At 38.3% G+C, this 22,365-nt stretch overlaps 2 long non-coding RNA genes across 3 annotated transcripts in view; both read right to left on the reverse strand.

Moving 5' to 3' along the window:
- Nucleotides 1–3,103: 3,103 nt before the first annotated feature.
- On the reverse strand, nt 3,104–14,515 carry LOC140706559 (uncharacterized). The gene is made up of 3 exons (XR_013545124.1): nt 14,433–14,515; nt 12,923–12,978; nt 3,104–3,139 (listed from the first exon to the last, which is right to left on the reverse strand). It is a non-coding gene; the product is annotated as an uncharacterized LOC140706559 (long non-coding RNA).
- Nucleotides 14,516–15,939: 1,424 nt separating this feature from the next.
- LOC140706560 (uncharacterized) overlaps nt 15,940–22,365 on the reverse strand; it is a 44,470-nt gene continuing 38,044 nt past the window's right edge. Inside the window, exons 2-4 of one of the 2 annotated variants that reach the window (XR_013545122.1) lie at nt 19,282–19,354; nt 19,060–19,127; nt 15,940–16,009 (exon numbers count right to left, since the gene is read on the reverse strand). This is a non-coding gene — a long non-coding RNA (uncharacterized LOC140706560). The remainder of the gene's footprint in view (nt 16,010–19,059; nt 19,128–19,281; nt 19,355–22,365) is intronic. The other variant, XR_012086248.2, reaches the window with a different exon arrangement.

A 22,365-nucleotide genomic window follows, 5' to 3' on the forward strand; every position in this document is an offset into this window, starting at 1 on the left:
CAAAGCAAAAAAAAAAAGTTTATCGATTTCACGCTGCCAGTCCACCTATGACCCACATACATTTTCATTCAAAACATGTCTACATCCTGCAGGTTGTCTCAGTTCACTTGTCCTTGACATATTTTGAGGGGTCCCCCTCATCTATCAACATATTATTCAAGCCTGTTTTATGTTGAGTCCTATACAGGGTTGCCCAACCTGATCCAACTGGGTTTCTTTACTTGTAAGAAAAACACAGAAGGGAAATACCACAAAATGCAGGTTTCATCTTTAATGCAGCAAATAAAAAAAGCTGCACCAAATGCAACTTCTGCTTCTTGGCATCTAAACAAAGAGGCATCTCTCTTAAGATCTGTGTCATGTAGATATTGGAGAAATGTGCACTGTAGTAGATCACTAGGGATTTCTGCTCCACAGCTGTTTAACAGTAACAACAACGAGTCCTCACTTTGCCCCAGATTAAAATCGGTTGAGGAAAATGTATAGACGTAAATATGTGAACACAGCTCAGTTTTGGAAATCAAATTCCAGTGCTTTGGATTTTGAAATTCCAAGTGTATGACCTCTGCAGCAGACTCTGGTGGGTGAATCTTAAGGTTATAATGAAAAACCATCCAAAACTGCCAGCCTGAAGTCTACCTGCCTCTGTCATAATTAATAGGCATAGGCTGAGGAAGGAACTTGTCTGCAGGATAAAATGTCCCCCATACACACATACATAAGCACACACAAATGAGACCCAAATATTCAAAAAGGACTCTCTCTGAGCAAAGATCCAACAGGTAAACCTGGTTTAATTCAGCAGTGTCCTGCTGGTAAGATGTTAGTAAGAGAGAAAATTATGTTTCTCCAACAGTTTCTGTCTGGCTGGGTGTGAACATGTCTCAGTATTGTTCAGCTGAGGTCATACCCTACGTTTATACTTTGAACCGCCAGCTCTTTGAACCTTGCAATTTGAATTCTGATTCATGCGTCTTTGTCATCTGATGCCACCCCTGCCTTCTTATGATTTGGCTTCACAGGGGAGTTTAGGAGTTGTCTTTATCCTTAAAGCTCCTGCTTCCTAGCTGCATATTTAGTATGCTTTCTCTGTCTCAATATCTTTTGAAAATCACCAAAGTAAATGGCAGCAGAGGAGAAAAGCAACTTTTTTGGGGGGAAAGAGTCATATAACCACAGAACTGGAAGGAGCCTATAGCATAGCTATTCTAACTCCCTTGGTTGATGCAAGAAGTTCAAAGCTATAGTATCTCCAGTAGATACTTTATCCAACCTCTGCTTGAAGAGTTCCACAAAAAGGAAACCTGATCTGTTCCCTCCCATCCCGATGGTGCTTCCATTCTGAACTGGGTTTTCTTTCAAAGGTTTTTCCAAAGGTTCAGCCAAACTGAAACCTCTTACAGCAGAGAACAACTATTGTTTACATGTTTATTTTATTTGTTACATTTTACAGAGCTTGGAAATTAGCAAACTGAAACTAAATCCTTTTAAAAATAACTAAGATTCATTTCTGGTGAGTTTTTGTTACTTTTATAATTACCAGGATGTGATTCCATTGCATGTTGGAGGAGGAATATTGTTTGGTTCAAGATATGGCTTATGCAGTGTCTCATGATTCTGCCAGGTGTACCACAAACCTGGCACATGTAGCATTTAGATGATATTTTAAACAACAACTATAGGTAGCTAATTTAATTACATCTGAAGAATGCAAAATAATTATTTTTAAAATAGCTGAGTACTTTGGGGTGTTGTTATATGCCATCAAGACACCTTCTATTTTTGGTGGCCATATAAATTAGTGACCTCCGGAAACTTTTATCATTAACAGTCATGTCCATCTCTTGCAAATTCAAGGCCATGGTTTTCTTTTATTGAGTCAATTCATCTCTTATTCTGTTGCCGCCAACTTTTCCCAGCATGATTTTCTTTTTGAATGGACCTTATCTTCTTGACATATACCCAAATTACAATAACTTTGTTTTCATTAATTTTGATTCTTGGGAAAGTGCAGGATCAATTTGATCTCATGTCCACTTACTTGTCTTTCTAGTAGTCCATGGTATCCCTAAAGCTCACTGTAATACCTGCTGATATTTAAATGTATTTTTATATGGTTTGGTAAGTATGTGATGGGTAAGTGAGGAGCACGGATGTTGGTAAGATTGGTTCTGACCGGCTGGGTGAAATTAGGGGAGTGGAGCGTTGGAGTGTATTTGGGGAGCAGTCTGGTGTGAAAAGATTAGGGAGAGGGTGGTATTGGAGTCTAGGAAAGCAGTATGAGAGAAAGTTCGGAAGGAAGAGGTAATAGAAAGAATGAAGGATTGTGCTGAATAAACTTAAGGTAATAAAACAACATTATTTTAAGTCTATTATTTTAATGAAAAATTATTTGCTCTTTACAAGCTGAGTAGTGCTGAGTTCAATACATGAAGGTTGGCTATGTGAATGGTATTAATAGGCAAATAACCACACATAGGCACAGCTAAAGGCTGGTAGCAGCAAAAGAGGAAATAAGTGAAGACTGCTAAAGAAAACACATTTGCTCTTCTGGCAATTTAAAGAGACCATGACCTATAGTCAATAGGCAGGCTCTTCCAACACCACATTTTAAATGAATCTTCCTCCCCCTGTGGACTTTCTTCACTGATCATCACACCCACGCATAGTAATCAGGAATATTATAGTGGTCTCCACTGACATTCTCATACTTGAGGATCTTTTCTAGTTCCTTCATAGCTGCCCTTCTGAATCAGTGCTTTTCTGATTTCTTGGCTGCAGTATTCGGAACTATATCTGTAACTAACTGCTTCTTAAAATATATATTTCTACATCTTTGCCCTCATCTGTGTTTAGGGTTGTTATATTAGCCCAATTCTAGATAGGCCGGTATCTATTTATACCATGAGGTAGCCCATATCCAGGCTACATTAAACAATAACAACAACAAGTGTCTGTCCTCTGAAGTCAAAATAAGAAACAAATCACACAGTTCATCCGCGTATGAGTGTAACTGAGCACTTTAAGTACAGTATCTGGCTACAGAACCTGAGGTTGGGGGTTTGATTACCTACCATGCCTCCTGTGAGCAGAGTCAGCCTAAGTGGCCTTGAGCAAGCTGCACAGTCTCAGGACATCCCTAGAAGAAAGTAATGGTAAACCACTTCTGAATGGTCTCTACCTGGAAAACATTGAAAAGGGTTGCCATAACTGAGAACTGACTTGACTGCTACTCTGCTCATGGAGGCTTGCGTTCTCCTCTGTATGAACTTCTCTATTTATTTCAGTAAATTGAGAAGCCTCTTTCAATCAATCCACCTATTCAGAAGTAGGACTCACTGAACACAATAGTGTGGATTTCTGATAGAATTGTATAGTATTGCATTTTAATTGACATGTTCAAAAGAAAGTAATTTTACTTCAAAGGTGAAAAGACTTCAGAGAATTCTCCTCAGCTACATTTTTTGAAAAAGTTTGTGCCAATCCTGCAATACATGCAAAGAATCTACAGAGAACAACGTTTAGTTTCTTTTCTATAAAGAAAGTCTGCTGGGAGATTAACAGGGGAGCATTATTTTGCAGCAATACATGATATGCATAATAAGCAATTTATATGCATAATTTGGAAATTTGTCTAGATTTGGAAGGCTAGAATAAGGCTATCTAGGTAGCACTTGTTCTACCTACCTCTGAAGGTATTATTGCCCTTTTCTTAATTCATATCTACTTTTCCACATCCTTTTTGCAGTGTGTAACACAGAAAAAGACAACCTTTCCATTACACAAAACTCTTAATCATGCAAAATTTGAAAACTTTAAAATTCCTGTACGCCAGATGTTATACAACTCAAGGGTATTTGTAGGTTTGTTTAGAATATCAACACTTCACCTAATATCAGAATATTTCAATACAGGGTACAACAGAAGCAATTTAAAACTGCTCAAAAATGTACAACAATTTAGAACATTTTAAAATGGTTTAGCAGTTCAATATACAAAACTAATTGTGCAGTTTAAAACTGTACTTTTACAAAAGACTTCTCATCTTATTCAAGCCAAAATCCCTTGACCACAAAGGCAATGAATTTTGGGAATTTTGTTTTACTACAAATCCCATAATTCTTCATTCTGGGAGTTCTACCTGACAGACTTCAAAAATGTGGCTCACCTGGGAGAAAGGCCTAAAATGGGAGGTTCTGCCCATTCTGGCTTTGGCCAAACTTCCTGTTCCTGCCCTGGTGCTAGCTGGGAGCTTTCTTTATGCACAGGTTTCTGTCCATCAAGTAGAAATCCCAGAACAGAGAATTATGGGATTTGTAATCCAAAATTCCAAAAATCCAATCCCTAGCTTTGATGAATATTTGTTTTAACTTGATGCTAGCTTTGATGAACTTCTGTTTTAACTTGATGCTGAAATTAAATCAATGTCAGTGCTAATTGGTCTTATGAGATACCATTCCTTCCACAGAGTCAAGGCACAACAACAGAGTAGGTCCTCTCTGATGTGGCCACGCAATGTATAGCTATCACTAGAGGGACATGGAGGAGGACTGTCAGTTTTTGGGCAAGCGTATCTAAGGATGGAGGCTTCTTCAGATACTGAGGTGCTGTATCTTAAAATATCTCATATCACTTTTTTATACCCCTCCCCCCTTCTTTGTGGTCGTATATGTACATCTGCTGCTCTCATTCTGCATGAGAGGAAGCTGTTCCTAGCTTTCATGCTTACTTTGTGGTCAGCGCTTGCACATTTTATAGAAATCTTTAACCCACACCTTACAAATTATTCTTGCTCTGAATATTCTATTTGTCTAACATTTCTTCTTACCTTGCCTAAGGCAAATCATGAGTATGTGTATTTCATAGTTAAGTATTACAGGTGGAAAAGTCCCAGCGAGCAATCTGTTTCCTCATAGGTCCTGACACACAATATATGCAGAGGATAATGACTAAATATGCATGAATGCCTTATCTTGCCTGCTTATAATATTTACTGCCTAGGGTACAGAGGCTTCCACAGCTGCCTTGTGGAAACCCTCCCACATTTGAACTCTTGACATTTTCTTGATTTCTTGTGCTAATATGTGTTTTTCATCAATTTCATCACATTACTCATGTTTTAACCTGTCATCACTTTCCTCCATTGTGCAAGTGTTTTCCTTAAATAACACAGATCTTTTCTACTATAGAGCTGTAAAATTTCATTGTGTGTGAACATAATACCTCTGTTTTTTCTCTCAGCAACATGCATGTAGTTCTTTTAGTCTGGCCTTAAGTGTCAAATCTTTGAAAGGATACATTTATTTATTTATTTATTTATTTGATTTATACCCCGCCTGTCTGATCTACTCGACCACTCTAGGCGGCTTTCCAGCTATGATATCTAATTTTTCCCCAAACATCTTACAGAAATGTATACAGCTTTGTTTTCCTCAACTTCAAATCTCCATAGTGGGGTAGGATTGAGAACTTAGCATTTAAAAACTTGTTTCATATTCACATGCCTTATTGTCTCTTTGCAGGTGAAAATACTGAACAGGTCTCATATCATAGCAGAGAAAACATTGTTATTACTTTTTTCATATTGTTGAAATCTCGTTCAGAAAAAGAATAAAAAAACAAAATTATAAATCTCTGTTTTTTGCATTGTTAGAATTCCTACTTTGATTGCAACCTTACTGGTGTGGTGATCATACTCTTGTTAAACATGCACAGAAATCAAGTTGAGCAATATATTTATCAGGACCAACCAAAACGCCACACAAATGCACATGTTTTCAAGTTCTCCACATTTTTTCATCAAGGTGTAATGCGGGGGTGGAGGGGAGAGGAGCAATAATTATGAAAGCTCTGTTTTGGAAAATCTACAGGCTTTTTGCAATTCAGATCTATGTCTTGCTTTAAGAGCAACATGCAGGTTTCAGAGATCTGAACTAAAGGATACAGCTAGTATATCATTAGAACCAGAGCGCACTCAAGGGGTAAAAGTCTATCTGTTTATTCTCACATGTGTTGAGAATTCTCTCATTCCATGCACTGTATACTAGTTTGCTTTTGTTTTGTAATTGGTCATTGGAAGATAACATGAGCTTCTTTTGCATGTCTGATTAGGGCAGAAAGAGGCCTTGTAGTTAGTCTGTAAATAGAACAGAAAGCATGTTAGTGTTGAAAAGACATAACTTAGGTTGTCTTTTATATCTGAGGAATCAGATTTCAAAGAAATATTTGAATTCTTTGCTTATGTCATGAAGACCAATTACAAAAGAAAAAAAAGAAAAAACAATTGGAGGTGTAAGAGAAACTTCTGCTGTGACCACACAATAGTCCTTAACGATTTCTTCCTTCCTATAATGGTATATGTGCAACATTTATTTCTGCCTTGATTTCTGAGGCACTTACTTTTGAAGGATTTTCATTTCTGGTGGGAAAATATTGTAAAGTAGGGAAATATACATTTCCTTTAATGTGTAATCTGGCCCTGAGGGGGCTCAGACCAGAATAAACAGAATGAAGAGAGCAGCAGAATAATAATATGAAGAAAAACTGAAATGGGGAGCAAATATTGCTTCTTCATCTCAGAAGGCATTACTTGATACTTTGTACAATTCTCACATAATCAGCAACTCTCCATTTTGATATTCAGTCTGAACTTTGGACTTTGTGGAAAATCAGGGTTCTCACTGACACACAGTCCCCACATATAGTGGAGCTTGTCCTCTTTGAACTGGTTGCCCTCTATGTTTAGGAAGGTGCTGAAACTGGGGATAGAAGGGGCAGGGCCAGACTGGTCTCCTCTGAGCATGAGCATTCTACTCCATTTTAAACTACTGAATGAGGTATGTGCTAGGATTGTGGACCTTGTTTTAGAGGAGAATTGTGTTTCCAGAAGTTTTCTGTAAACAGGGGTCCCCAACCCCCAGTCTGCGGCTCGGGGCCGGCCCATGGGTTTCCTTGAACTGGGCCGCGGGCATGGATCTCTGCCCCCCTGCACGCAAGGGTGTGTGTGTTGAACTTGCGGGTTGGCCTGTTGTGCTTGCGGGTGGGCGTGTCATGCTCGTGCGCATGCACGCAAGCGTGACACACCCCTCCACAAGCATGACACACTCACCCATGAGCGTGACACGCCTCTCCGCAAGAAGCAGTGCAAACGTCCCACTGCTTTGTGGTTCTCTGATCCCAGGAGTGCCAAATAAAGAATGAACTTGGATCGCCCAACCAGGTCGTGGAAATCGCTGCCGCCCGCCAGCAGGACAGAAGTGTTGGTGGCGGTGGCAGGGGGCGAAGCAGCAGCAGCACTGGCGGTGGCTGCAGCACTGCAAGGAGCTGCTGTGGCTGGCCAGTGCCGGGGGGTGATGGCTGGAGGAGTTGCCCTGAGGGAAGGCGGCACCACAGCCAGCCACCCATGCTGAAGTGAGGCCAGGCCAGGGATGGCGGTCCCTTCTGGGGGTGGTCGTGGAGACAGTCGCCCACCACAATCTCCCGTGCTGCGTTGCCTCTGCGACTGCTCAGCTGGAGGTGCCCATGAAGCCATCTACGAGTTGTTTGACCTGATGCTGGGCTATGCTCAGCTGCTGGAGTTTGCCGTGGGGCTGCTGGACCTCCTCAACCCTCTGGTGCTGTGCTTCCTCTTCTCTATGTGCCTGTTTTACTAGTCACCTAGAGTGGTCGTATAGACCAGATGGTCGGGATATAAATAAGATAGATAGATAGATAGATAGATAGATAGATAGATAGATAGATAGATAGATAGATAGATAGATAGATAGATAGATAGATAGATACATACATACATACATAGATAGATAGATACATAGATAGATAGATAGATAGATAGATAGATAGATAGATAGATAGATAGATAGATAGATAGATAGATAGATAGATAGATAGATAGATAGATACATAGATAGATACATAGATAGATACATAGATAGATACATAGATAGATACATACATAGATACATACATAGATACATACATAGATACATACATAGATAGATAAATATGGAGAAACTAGACGTGTGCTAAACTTGGCACCTTCATCCACAAAAATTGACAACTATGACCTAGTCTGATGAAGACTTGCATAAAAGTGTGCATACTTTTCTGACATTGGTGATAGTCCTAATCTTCTTTCCTTTCCTTTCCTTTCGGTCCCTTCTTCTGACAACAATTCTCAAAGAACTGAAAGACTGAGGACTGCCAGTTCTCTGCTTGCATGAGTAATATGCTACATAGGAATGCTTTGCCCACATTTTCCAGTCTCTAATCATCATTTACTAAAATCCTCTTTCCTAACTCCTTCTGTGGGGTTGGCCTATTTCCCAGTAGCATCTACCTGAAACTGCTTTGCGTTTTAAGCTGTTCAGCCATGTCACTGGTTTTACATCATTAATGGGATTCATAGACTCTTCCGCAGACTTGTCAGGTTTCATTATCATATTTTACAGAGATTAGGATAGATCATCTGAACCTTTTGGTAAAAGACTTATTTTCCTCCAGAAGCTACATTCCACTACACGTTCCCTCTGGGAAAGCAGAATGTTCCAATTCCATAATATCCCTGCATATTCCTAGAACTCACTCCTGTTGTAAGAGCTGTGTATCAGACAGCACAAAAAGATGCAGGCAACAGCTTACATATCATCACATTACAATTCCTCTGGCTTAAGTGAGCTCCCAGCCCCTGGACAGAATGAAGTAACAAGGCCAGGCTGTCTATGTCTAAGGCTGCCACTGTTCTTTCACAAAGGCTAGCATGAAGGTTGTTTTAATGTACATTATAACAGGGCTTTCTGAAAGCCTCTTCACCAAGGATGCCAGCCAAGATAGTGAAACCAGGAGGGCAACCCCAGAAATTAAAATGCAGAGGAGCAGACTGAATAACTTTAGCATGGCTAATTCCAGTTGATGAAATGTTTCTTCTAGCCCCAAATGCTATTGGTCTAAGACCTACCATTTCATTATTCGGAGGCATTCCAAGGGGAATTAAAAACAAAAACAAAACACCTTTCCTTACAGCTGCTGCTGAGTAAAGATTTGTCAGATTAAAACGCTTAACCAGAAACCTGCCAGAGAACCCTCTGCACACAACAGTGATAGTGCAATAGGTTCCCCCTTGGTCAATGTGTCCATTACGTGACTGATTTCACAACAGATGCCTGACTGGTCACATGATACAGTCGATATTCCAGCAAAATTCCAGGAAATTCCAGCAAAATTCCAGGAAATCAGTTGCACAATTGCCATTGCACAGACAAGTTTTCCAACAGGATTTTGGCTTTATTCTTTGTGGTGCGGGTACTGTAGTTCTGAGCTGGTATGGCTCACATTTCTCCATTTCTTGTTCAGACTAAAAGAAGACAGAGAAATATGCCAGATGTCTTCTCCTGGCATGAAGTGACCCTAGAACCCTAATCTGTAAGAGGTCATAAATGACCTCTCAAGTCCTTTCCTCTGAGAGTCCACTTCTGAGGATTCCTGAACACTGAAAAAAAGAAACCTGGCTCTTCTTTGATTAGAAAACAAAGGCAACTTCCCAGTCTGATTTCATAATTAACATTCTTTGGCCTCAATTTTAATAAGCTTGCAGCTGTCCCAAAGATCTAAGAATAATCTTGGTTCGCGTAATTTGTACATTTATTAATATTTACTTTAAACATTTATAGACCTTTCTTAGTGGGTCATGCGGCCTTCTCAAAGCAGTTCATATGAAAAAAGAACTGTATTTTTAAAAATAATATCATAAAATACAAGACGAATATGAAAAGCTCAAAATTGACCATCGTAAAAAAAAGAAGCCAAATAAACAGCAACCATTTAAAAATTATCATGTCTACCTGTTTCCTTTTGGAGCAGGAAAGTGTGGGCTAAATAGGGTAACTTGGGGTCATTTAACATCACTGAAGTCAATACAAACAGGCAGGCCTTAAGATCTGTGTAAAAACACACAGCAAAGGCCCCAAATGGATTTCTTGTGACAAGGAGTTCCACATTGAAATTTGCTTCTGCACATAAGTAATTTTGGTTGTCTTTTGGCACACTCATGTGGAAAATGTGCAAAATGTTACATTGGTCACATGAACAAGGACCTAGAAAAGATGGCTATTTTTCTGAACTACTACTACCACTCTCAAATGAAGCCTGAATCTTACGGGTACTCTCCTCACAGATCTGCTACCTTTCAACTCCTACTGAATGCACCTATTTGGGCCCTTGACAAAACGTTGAGAATTCAATAGCTGTTCAGTCCTTCCAAATGAATGGTTCCATTCGGCAGAAGGAACAGCGCTGAAGGAATAAAGGAAAAGTATAGTTCTAATTTGCCAATTGATTTTTTTATTGCTACAACTAATTGCTACCCCGTGAGACAAGCAAAACCAAAATAAAGGTGGGGAAATGAAGCTGAGATAAAGTGGATGAAAATACATCAATTAACAATTCCATTTTATTAGAAGAAAGAGTTTTATATGTAATCAATTGTTAATTTGCAACAAACACCCACCCGTATTGCTGAAGTGATTTATTTCATAGCACTGTAATAGGATGGGTGTTAAATTCTATCCCCTATGAATATCAGTGTATGTTACTTTAGTGTTTACGAACTAACTGCATTTAGGCATGGCAGGGTGCTTGATTATGCCATTCAGTTGTAATTTCCCCTGAGTTATTTTGTTTGTTTGAAAGTACTGTATTTTAAAAGCTGTAGCCAAGTGTCTAAAGCTGGTAGCTGCTTCTTGCAGCAGAACAGGCTTGTCCTAAGGCATGTTTCTTCAAAATGTACTCCTTTCAGGGAAGCCATTCTCCATGGACTTCTTTTTCAAAGAATCTGTGCCCCTCAGCTCTGGAAATCTCTGCAATGGATTCTGGAGAGTGTTTTAAGTCAAGGGAGGACAGTAGGTGTAGTGAAGTCTCTTGGTAGATGTCTGCATGATTTGAAGCCATTCAGGAAGAATTTCTGACTCTTGTTTAATACTGGCAACAACAAAATGGACCCCTTCCCTGATTATAGTGTTGAAATAAAACAGCTGAGAGTGAGTAGGAATGGATTTTGTGTGAAAGAAGGATACATTCAGTTTGGTTCTGGTATTGAAAATGAATTCCTTGTCTAACAGCTTTTTTTATTAAAAGTGCATATCTTTTGCTCCAGTTGGTGGATCCAGAAATGTTGCATCAAAAACAAGGTTGATCATGCATGTCTGATGTCTGCCCTTCCCTGGTCTAAGAAATGTACTTAAAGCAGTAGCAAGGCCCTATCAGGTCGAACTGTCACCCTCTATAAACATATTTGCCAATACTTAAGACCATTCTGAGTGTAGTCATTTATGTGCTAGCAAAGAAGAGAAAATCGCTGCAAAATTGAGAAAGTTAAAAAAAATGAATGTACTAATTTAAAAGTTTAGGTATATATTTAGAAATAATTACTATGATCTACATAAAAATGCCTGTGTATCCTTTGCCTGTAGATACCCAGTGTCGTGTAGTGGATAGAGTGACAGACTAGAGTTTGAAACCCTGCTTAGTCATGGAAGCTCACTGGGGGAATGGAATTAGTAAAATTCCTTAAATATCTCTCTCACCTTGAAAGCCATATCAGGGTCACTATGTTATTTCTGACTTGCTGGCACATAACATGCCATACCGTAATGTAACGTAACTTAACATCCTTTGTCCAGATGCTAAATGTCAAGAGGCAAACTTCAAGGTACTTTCTTTTTTCTTGTTGTGGTTCTTTTACTATAAAAAAAAAATGCTAAGAGCAACAATACAGCAATAATACAAACATCTCAAACTCATTTGATGTTGCTAACAAGTTTTCTTCTATTTGTTCAGTCCTACCACAACTCAGATATCATCATGGCTGTTTTGAATTTGGATGTAGCAGCTCTAAAAAAAAAAAGACATTTGATGAAATTCTGTTGCTTAGCATCCGACGCTGCAACTAGAGTAGGCCTGTTCAATAAGTGGGACTTAGGGAAGAGTTGACTCATCAAATCCCCATTGATTCCATGGGGAATCAATGCTATGCTTGCTTCATGAAGCAACAGGATTTCAGCCACTGTGTTGCAGCTGTACCAGTCTCCCAAATTATTTGGCTGATAATCTCATCTCCTTCCTGCACATCTTTTCTTATTATTTAACCTTGAATGATCAGCTGTACGTACTTTTCAGTTCTTATGCTGTGACCAAAGTATTCCTGATTGCTGCATATTGTTAGCTTCATGACTTCTCGTGCTTCAATCATTCATTTTAGTACTTCTTCAGTGACCTTCTTAGCCCAATAAACTCTTAGTATGCTATGATACATTCACATCTGAAATATTTCTATCTTTCTAACAGCTTGCCTGTCTTAAATGTCCATGTTTCCATTTCATACAGTAGAACCAAGAACATGTAGGACTGTAAAATGCTTATACTCAAAATAAATGTTTGTTTTTTTGTTGCGTATCTTTGTCCTAAGGAAACTGTTTGAGCCATCTCTATTCTCGTTTATTGTGTGCTATGATCCCACTGTTCAATCAACAAAATCTGAAGCTACTTGTATTTGCCAATGAACTCTACATTTTTATTTTGGATCTTTAACTACATTTTTTGGGCTGCTTGCTTTTTATTGATTACTATGAACTTGGTTCTGTCAACATTAATCTTCAGACAGTGTTCATGACTTACTTCGTTGACTTTATTGAATAACCTTTGGCTGCCACCTAATTGTGTGCTAGTAATTTCATGTTATTTGCATATCAAAAGCTGCAGATCAGCTCTGCGTTGAGAAATGAATCTATCATTTGAATCAACAAGTACTTGTCTCAAGATGTTCTAGGAATACAAATAGAAAAGTAGGGAAAGGTATTTGTTCTTCTTATTCTTGTCTTTTTATCCCTTCAGCCCTATTCAGCTATTGAACAGTGTATACTGTACTTACCAAGAGTAAAGTGAAGTATTCTATCCAGACCCCTCAGTTTCTGGTTTTGTTGCTTACTGCATGTTAAGAATGAATTATTATTATTATTATTATTATTATTATTATTATTATTATTATTATTATTATTATTATTATTATTATTATTATTATTATTATTATTATTATTATTGTTATTGTTATTGTTATTGTTATTGTTGTTGTTGTTGTTGTTGTTGTTATTGTTATTGTTATTGTTATTGTTATTGTTGTTATTTTTATTATTATTTTTATAATAATAATAATAATAATAATAATAATAATAATAATAATAATAATAATAATAATAATAATAATAATAATAATAATAATAATAATAATAGTGATAGTAATAGTAATAGTAATAGTAATAGTAATAGTAATAGTAATAGTAATAATAGCCAAAATTATAAAATCACTATCAAGTAATGACAATTATTAAAACTTTGGAATACTAGAAGCAGATAACATCCTCAGTACAGAAGTTAAAGATCTGATAGAAAGGGAGTACATTAAAAGACATGAGGAAAATCTTAAAATCAAAATTAAATGGGGAAAATACAATCAAAGACATAAACACATGGACCATTCCAGTAATTAGATACCCAGCTGGAATAATAGATTGGATCCAAAATTAATTAGAAGAGGTGGATCAAAAAGCACAGAAACGAATGCACATGCATTATGCATTACATCCAGAAAGTATTGTGGACAGAATATATTTACCATGAAAAATTTGAGGCCGTGGATTATTGCAAGTACAGCAGGTAGCAGAGGAGGGAAAAAGAGGACTAAATGATTGTATTAGTTAAAGGAGGAAAAAAAATTATTTAAGGCAGTGAAAATGGAGAATATTTTGAAAACAACAGAAACAAAGACTCAATATAAGAAATAACAATTTGAAAATAAATCCAACTATTGGAAAAAGTAAGCCACTACATGGACAACATCTGACAAATATTGATGGAAGACATGACAATAATTCAACTTGGGCATGGCTAAAACTGGGGACCCTTAATAAAGCAAGGTTTGATTTTTGCTGCAGAAGAACAAGTACCACAAACAAATGTTATGAAAGCTAAAATTCAAGTAATGTCAAGTCTGCTAAGAAAAAGATGAAACTGTATCACACCTCCTCTGTGAATGTCCAAAGACTACGCAAACAGATTACAAAATTAGATATGAGAGAATGGCAAAAGTAATGCACTGGTCATTAAGGAAAGAATATAACTTGCCAGCCTCCAAATACCGAAGGGAACATCTGATAGAGGTGTCAGAAAATGATGAAGTCAAGATCTTGTGGGATTTCCAGAACCAAACTGATAGACACCTTGAACATAAGACACCAGACATAGTAGTAATAGAATGAAGAAACATCTGGATCATTGGCATTGCAATTCCAGGAGATGCCAGAGCCGAAGATAAATAATTGAAAAAAACTAACAAAGTACAGAGACCTGGCAATGGAAACATCCCACTTGTGGATGAAACATACCTTGTTGTTGTTTAGTCATTTAGTCATGTCCGACTCTTCATGACCCCATGGATCAGAGCACACCAGGCCCTCCTGTCTTCCACTGCCTCTCAGAGTTGGGTCAAATTCATGTTGGTAGCTTTGGTGACACTGTCCAACCATCTCATCCTCTGTCATCCTCTTCTCCTCTTTCCTTCACACTTTCCTAACATCAGGGGCTTCTCCAGGGAGAAACATACCTTAGGTTCCTCTAGACCTGGTGAGGTGCAGAACCTGCTGACAAGGTTCCTCTAGACCTGGTGAAGTGCAGAACCTGGTAACCAACAATGAATTTCAAAAGTCTTCTGCAAGCAGTTGGCTCAGACCACAAGTTTGAACTGATGTTCAGAGTTGCTGTTTTGACTACAACTCCCCAAGTTCCCCAGCTAGTAAGGATTCTGAGATGTTTAGTTAAAAAAAGTAACCTTTCAAGGCTGTGGTTCAGACCCTGGCAGTTCACTGGGTAGGGATTGAAAGAGAAAGAGGGAATGGGGACAGAAGAGGTTGTCAAAAGGAGAAAGAAAAGGAATTGACAGAGAAAATGAGTGCCCTTCCCCATGGATTATACCTAAGGGAGTGCAGCCTTTATTTCTTTCTCTTACAATATTATCCTTTCAGTGTAAAGTGTCTGGGACATCAGGCATGTAGACCAAGCCAAACTATCTCCCAGTTTACCAACTGCAAAATATAAACATTCTAATGTGTGAAATACAGACTGAGGCAAGATCCTGCTAAAAGAAACAGACAATGCTCTCCTCTTCAGGGCGCAGTGCCTCCAGATGCAGAATCAGTGTTTCATCTAGGGAATTTCCTGGGTTTCCAATCAGTGCACCAGCAGTATGAGCCCCTAGGAAACTAGCTTAAGAGGCAATGGAGCAGACAGGAAGGTCATGCTCAACGTCCGTTTCCTTCTTCCCTGACCAGCCACCACTCTCCATCTTTCTGCTTTCTTCTTCCAAACGAAGCCAAGCAATGAGAACATGAGCCCCAGCAGAGGTTGTATCAAATTAGAGCAAAGGAGAGGAGAATAGACAAGCAGCAAACACATTGTTCTTTCCAGCAATAAAATAGCAGGGACCCAGCCAAATAAAGGCATGGACTCTTTGAGTGGAAGAGAGAAAAATGTATCTCCTTCCCACCTCTAGTGAACTTCAGCCAAGCTGAAAGTTGAACCAGAGGTTTCCCCACTCTGAAATAACTACCTGCCATCCATAAAGATCTTAATATGAAATTGTTTTATCTCATCTCCTTGGAATTATCTTCTAATGCAGGGGATATGACCATATATTTCACTTTGGGTGTGTTCTGTTCTTTGTAATGCTTTTACCTAATATTTTTAATATAAAATATTTTTAATATAATATAATTTTATATTTGAATAATTTATTGTTTTAGCTTTTAATATTTTTAAAATTATGTAAGCTCCCTTGAGTCCTTTTTTAGGAGAAAGGTGGGGTTAAAATATTTTAAATAAATAAAGGATACTTACTGCATTGTAGTCATCAGTACAGTAGGACTGAGGTATCTCAGGCGATCAGTACCATAACCTCTCATGGAAGCTGAAAAATGCAGAAGTATCAAAAGCTATATTCAATGCATGGTCTCTGGCTCCCTAGATGATGATGATGATGATGATGATGATGATGATGATGATGATGATGATGATGATGATGATGATGATGATGATGATGCATTTCTCCCAACAAGGGACCCAAAGCTTCTCACAACATTAAAATTCACACAATTTAAAAACACAATAAGTTAAATATTAAAAGATAAATTAAACAATATATGATTTAAATACAATTAAAAGATAAAATTTTGAAAACATAAATAAGATTAAATTTTTTTGCTGAAATTATAGTGGCCAGTTCTGGCAAATGCACCCTGAATATATGCATAAATATGTATTTCTTGGATTTATTTATTTATTTGATTTATATACCACCCATCTGGCAGCCAGGGCTTCTCTGGGTGGTTTACAACAGTAACAAAACTATAAAATAACAGAATAGTACAGCATCAAAGTTAAAATGCATATTAAAATATCATAAATAAAGTGAAGGACAAAGTGAAAACACACAATACATACAATTAATATAATTAATAGCATAAATATGGTGGCATATAAATTAGTACATTATTGGAGATACTGTTGCATTGGTAGTTGTTTACTCTGGGAAAGCCTGTCTGAACAGCCAGGTCTTTAATAAATTTTTAAAGGTGCCTAGTGAGGGAGTCAGGTGAACTTCAGGCAAGAGGGAATCCCACAATTGTGGGGCAACTGCCAAGAAGGCCCAATTTCTGGTGGTTGTTTTCTGGGTCTCTCTTGTGATCAAAACTCTCAGGCACTTTGCCTGTGACAATCTTACTGGATGGGCAGACCTAACTGGAAGGAGGTGCTTGGCCAGATATTGAGGTCCCAAACCATTTAGGGCTTTGTAGGTTAATACCATGACCTTGAAACTGGGATGGAATAGGCCACCAATGTAAAGCCTGGTTTTCAGGCAGCAGATAAATGAATCAGCAGATACTGATTCTGTGGGTAGGAGGTCCTACTGTAATGAAATCTCCTTTCCTTGATTTCTGTTGTTGGCTTGTACAACTGTGAAAGTAAGTGGAAGATTCAGTAAATTTATCTTACCACCGAGAAATGACACCAATTCATCACAAGAGGACAAACATCTACAAAGCCATCTGTTAGGAGTCTCCCCTTAGCCTTCGCTATTAAGATGTTATATGACCAGAGGGAATATACAAACCTTGGGGCACAACATTTGGAATTTCTTCCTGGCTGTTTTAATGCAGTTCAGGACAGGAAAGACCAGCCAAAAGTAAGCTGGTTAAATTATGAATGTTTAACTCAGTGCGGCCCATTGAATAATTAGAAAATGAAAGCTTTGCTTATTTACAAAGGGTACTATCAGAATGTCAATTGCATTACGGTGAAGAGCCCATCACTACAGAAAAATTGCAGAGCCTATTTCGTTACCCTGATAGCTTTTCACTCAAGCATCTCTAAGGCTGAATTGGAATGGCTCATTGATACAAACACTTGGCAGAAATTAAACCTTTTGAAGTCAGATTTGTTGTTGTCAGGCATTGCTTATGGGGAGGCAGAAGACTGATTTTGCTGACTGCTGCACTGAAAATTGGTGCAATTATCTAAGGTCCTGTTATGGCAAGCTTCAAGTTTCCAAAAGTTCTACTGCACAGAAATCTTCACTGTGCCGGAAAACGCTAGCAAAGGACGACTTGTGCTCTTACACCTTTAACACTGGGATAAGATAAAATTTCAACAGGCATAGCATCTCTCTCTCTCTGTTTGTAAGACTGTGTTTTCCGTCTTACAAACAGCAACCACTGAAATGTTTTTTTCTATAAAACTTTGAAACAGACAAAACTTAGTGCTCCCCAAAACTTGGAAAGTTACTTCTTAAAATGAATGTCTGTTGTTATTAGAGTTGCCATATTATAAGTCGGCCAGGTTGTGTCTGGAGTCTAAGGCTTTCAGGTGGAAGAAAATTAAAGTTCCAATTTGCTGGAGTTTTATTTACAATATTGCATGCTATTTATAGTTTGAGTGACTTGAAGGGACTTTTCTGGGCTGCCGTGATTGTCTATCTATCCAACACTAACTAATTGTTCTTTCCAGCTTTTAAAATTGAAAAAGAGCCCTGCCCTGCCTAAAGAGTGTTCTTACTCTTTCTTTCATCCATTGGTGGTGTTGATCCATTCAGTTGGGTGCTAGTATGTGTGCAGTAAATAAAACAGTATACCAAAATCTGAAATTTTAAAGCAATTGTAAAGAAACATTTTTATTCTATCTCCTCCAAGTCTCAAAGTGAATTATTGAGACTTTAAGTGCCAGTTAATGAGAAAGGGGTGGACGCTGGAAAACTTGAAGATATTATTCTCTGTGGAGCAGTGAACTTCTTACTGTGTAGCCTAAACAAAATTCTACCAGAAATGCAAAACTCCGCAACATATTTTATATTCCAAAGGCATCTGAAATCTTAGCTCTGTCCTGCCTTAAGGAAAGAAGGAGCTGGGGAAAAACAGAGGAGATGGGAGATAGAATCATTGATTTTATGCTTACTGTGAATTTTAGATTCCTGGAAAGAGGTTTTGAACAATGAGAAGAATACTCTTTGCAAAACAACTGTATTTGGGTTTGATAAGAAAATAGGGTTTTTTGAAGGACTAGTTCTGGTTTGACTTTTCTTGGAAGTTCAGCATGGAAGTTTTTACCCACATACAGTATATGTTTTATAAATGGAATGGGTTTTACCCCTACATAAATGTGCATAGCAAAATTGATGTATTTATTAGGAAGCAGAGCTTCAGAATCATCTTTGCTGGCTCCACTACTCCCAAATACCCATTATGTGTGTGTAGTCAAAAAAGTACTGTAACTTTCTGAAGCACTGGTAGGCATTTCATTCTGCACTCCAGTGTAGCCCATAACAATGAAATAAAACAGCATCTGCTGAGTGTGAGAATGTGAACAGGATTTATACTGAGGAAAAGTGGAAGCAAAATATGGGAGAGTGTTGTTAACAATGGTCAGATATTCTTGCCACACAATGGTTCTTATGCAAAGGAATACCTTTCAGGGTGTTTTGGAGATAGCTGGATCTCTGTTGCAGCCACACACACCTCAGAACCTTGTTATTCCTGAAAGATAAAGTCATTTTATTTGCCCTAAGCTTTTGTGGACTGTGGCACATGTCATCAGATGCACAGCCAATTGCTTCATGTACTACTGATACATTTGGTTGGGAGGGTGACAGGATATACAAATACAAACAGTACAAACACTCATCCTTACCTGAATGATGGACATTAACAAATGGTAGTGGAGGACAGACATCTTCGCCTTGATAAGCTGATTAGCATTGGTGCTGGAATGAAAAGTCAAATTGGACATACATAGTTAAACTATATTACTTGCAAATAGTAATGACATATTTAGTGACAATTAGACCTTACTTCCCCCTGCATTTTTTCCTGCAAATCAGATGGCTGTTTTTCACTTTTGAGGTCTCCTGTAGTAATCTTATGGATATGTAGGACATTGTTTTGTTTTGTTTTGCTGTCAGTAGAAAGCAATTGCAAAGAATGACAGTGATCTTATGAGAATATGATGAGCCTATATGCATGGGGGATTGCTATTTATTTATTTATACAAAACGGAAATGGATACAGCAGCTTTATATACTGTACTTCAGTTCAAATCAATGATTGCAGAAACAAGTCTGTAAAGTAGGATTGGCTGAAATGACCCAAAGAACCAAAGTACGCTTTGTGACTAAGCAGAGATTTGAAATTGGGTCTTTTTGTTCTAAGTCCAGCACTCTAATAAGTCCACTAGTTCAGTTCAGAAAAATAACAACAGAATACTGGCTTTGTAACTACTTGTTATATTGCATTTGAAATGAAAGTTAATTATGTCCTTGTTGCCTAAAAAGTTAGTTACCAGTAACTTTATAACTAGAAACTAGTTACTTACCAGTTCTCTATACTGTGATCTGTCCTTGCAGCTTGCCACCTGTTTACCATGGAGTTTGTTTGTTTGTTTGTTTGTTTGATTTTTACCCCACCCCTCTAGACACCGTCTACTCGGGGCAGCTTACATAAGTTAAAACACGTTAAAATAGCATATAAAATGCAATTATACAATTAATTAATTTGTCTTGAAACAGATTTCCAAGATGGCAATACTCAAAAGAAGGAAAAGAAAGAGAAAATCACTTAATTGACTGGGGGGAAGGCCTGTTTAAATAACCAAGTTTTTAATTGGATTTTGAAAACACCCAGCGAGGGTGCCAGCCAAATTTCAGCAGGGAGTGTGTTCCACAGCCAAGGGGCAACCGCCGAGAAGGCCCGGTTTCTAGTTTTCTCCTTCCGGGCCTCCCTCGGTGTCAGTCCCCTCAGCCATCCCTGCTGGCTATGTCAGGTGATTCAGGTAGATCTGGGCGGGAGGAGGCGATCTGGCAAATATTGTGTTCCCAAACCGTTTAGGGCTTTATATGTAATCATTAACACTTTGAAGTCGATGCGGAAACAAATAGGTAACCAGTGCAGTGCAGCCAGAGTGGGGGAGATGTGCTGACATTTTCTCACCCCACTAAGAAGCCTGGCTGCTGCATTCTGGACCATCTGAAGTTTCTGCATGAGCCTCAAAGGCAGCCCCACATAGAGTGCATTACAATGGTCTAATCATGGGTTTCCATGGTAAGCGTCGGGTCCAGATGTATCCCCAAGCTGTGGACCTCACTCTTTGTGGCAAGGGTTGTCCCTCCAAAGGAGAGAGAGTCACCTATGCCGCTGATGGAAGGGCCACCCACCCTCAAGACCTCCGTCTTGTCCGGGTTCAGCCTCAATCCATTTGACTGCATCCATTCCAGTACAGTCTCCAGGCATTACATGCATCAAGTTGTAACTGAACTACACTTCTCTATTTGGCTTGTATCCCTAGCAGAAGATCTCTTCTATTCAACTGGTCCGTTGAATAGTGTATTTTCAAATGTGATCATTGGTCAACATTGCTTTCAGACATTGTATTGAATCCAGCTTCAGTCAACTAAGCATACCAAAGTCTGAACCCAACATACAATATCCTGAATCATGTTCCACCACAGCTTATGTTCCTCAGCCCTTTGCACGTGGAGGGAGGTGCATTTGTTGTCCACAAAAACCATCTTCCAAGCAACACAGTCCTTAAAGTTTTGGTTTCTGTGCCTTCTCAATTCCTGTACTGATCTGCTACATTGGTTTCCTAAATGTGAAAGGGGAAAGAACCTCCAACAAAAGCATGTGTTTTTTCAGTATATGCCTGTGGCCAAGAACAGTACATATAAATTCTGAAAGAGGGTGGCCTGAATGCTTAGGATCATGTCCTCAGATGGTGATTTTATGCACATGCTAAGACCTATCTATGTCAACTGAGCAGGAACTGTAACATTGATAGCTGCCTCCTTAATATGCCCTATTTACAATTTAGTTTAAAAATAACCAGACACTTGACAGATATTTTCTAGACTACTGCCACAATAAAAATGAATTTCATGTCTGCAAAGCAGCACACAATGTCAAAGCAGTATTGTGGCTTTGGTTGTTATTCATATAATAATAAAAGGAATCTTTGAAAACAAATGAAATATGATATACGTCCCCATCTTTTCTTAAAACTGTAAATTACTAGTCTAAGCTGGAGTCACTGGCAAGTCATTAGCAAATAATGACAATATAATTGTTATCTTCAATACTCATGAATTCAGCACCAACCTTTCTACCAAGCTTGTAATTAAGATGTCAGAATTAATTTGTCTTGAAAACCTGAGGCTTTCAAAAAGATGGGGGAGGGGAAGAAGAACCAAGATTGATTCCAAGTTCATTTTCAGATACCATTCTATCTCTCCTGCATCAGCCACAAGGATTCTCCACAGCATGAAGAACAGAGCAGTGGAGTGGAAACAAAGCACTCTTTCCCCTTTTGATAGATGTAGATGTCAGTTTTTGTAAGTGTCAGACCTAAGGAAAGAAGAAAGTCTCATTTGTTATAAAAGGAAATACACTTTTGCAAACACATAATCAGGGATACCAAAAGCTCCTTGCTTCAAAAGTTGAGGCATATATTTTTGGCAGGCTAATGCTGTATTGTCTCCAGGGCTTAGTACACTCTAAACAATTTCATGTCCTATATATATACATATATATACACCACTCTCAGAGGCATACTATTATATGGAGTACTAAAGAATCATCAGTACATTAGGGCTTCAAACATGTACAATAATATCATGAGAAGTTAAAATATACAAGCTCCCTGTTTATCTTTCCTGGTTGGTTATAGCTGACTTCTTCAGTGCCCAGTTTCAAAATACTCACATCTGTAATATTAGGCCATCTT

The sequence above is a fragment of the Pogona vitticeps genome, chromosome 4 (assembly GCF_051106095.1).
Source record: "Pogona vitticeps strain Pit_001003342236 chromosome 4, PviZW2.1, whole genome shotgun sequence".
NCBI classification, from domain to species: domain Eukaryota; kingdom Metazoa; phylum Chordata; class Lepidosauria; order Squamata; family Agamidae; genus Pogona; species Pogona vitticeps.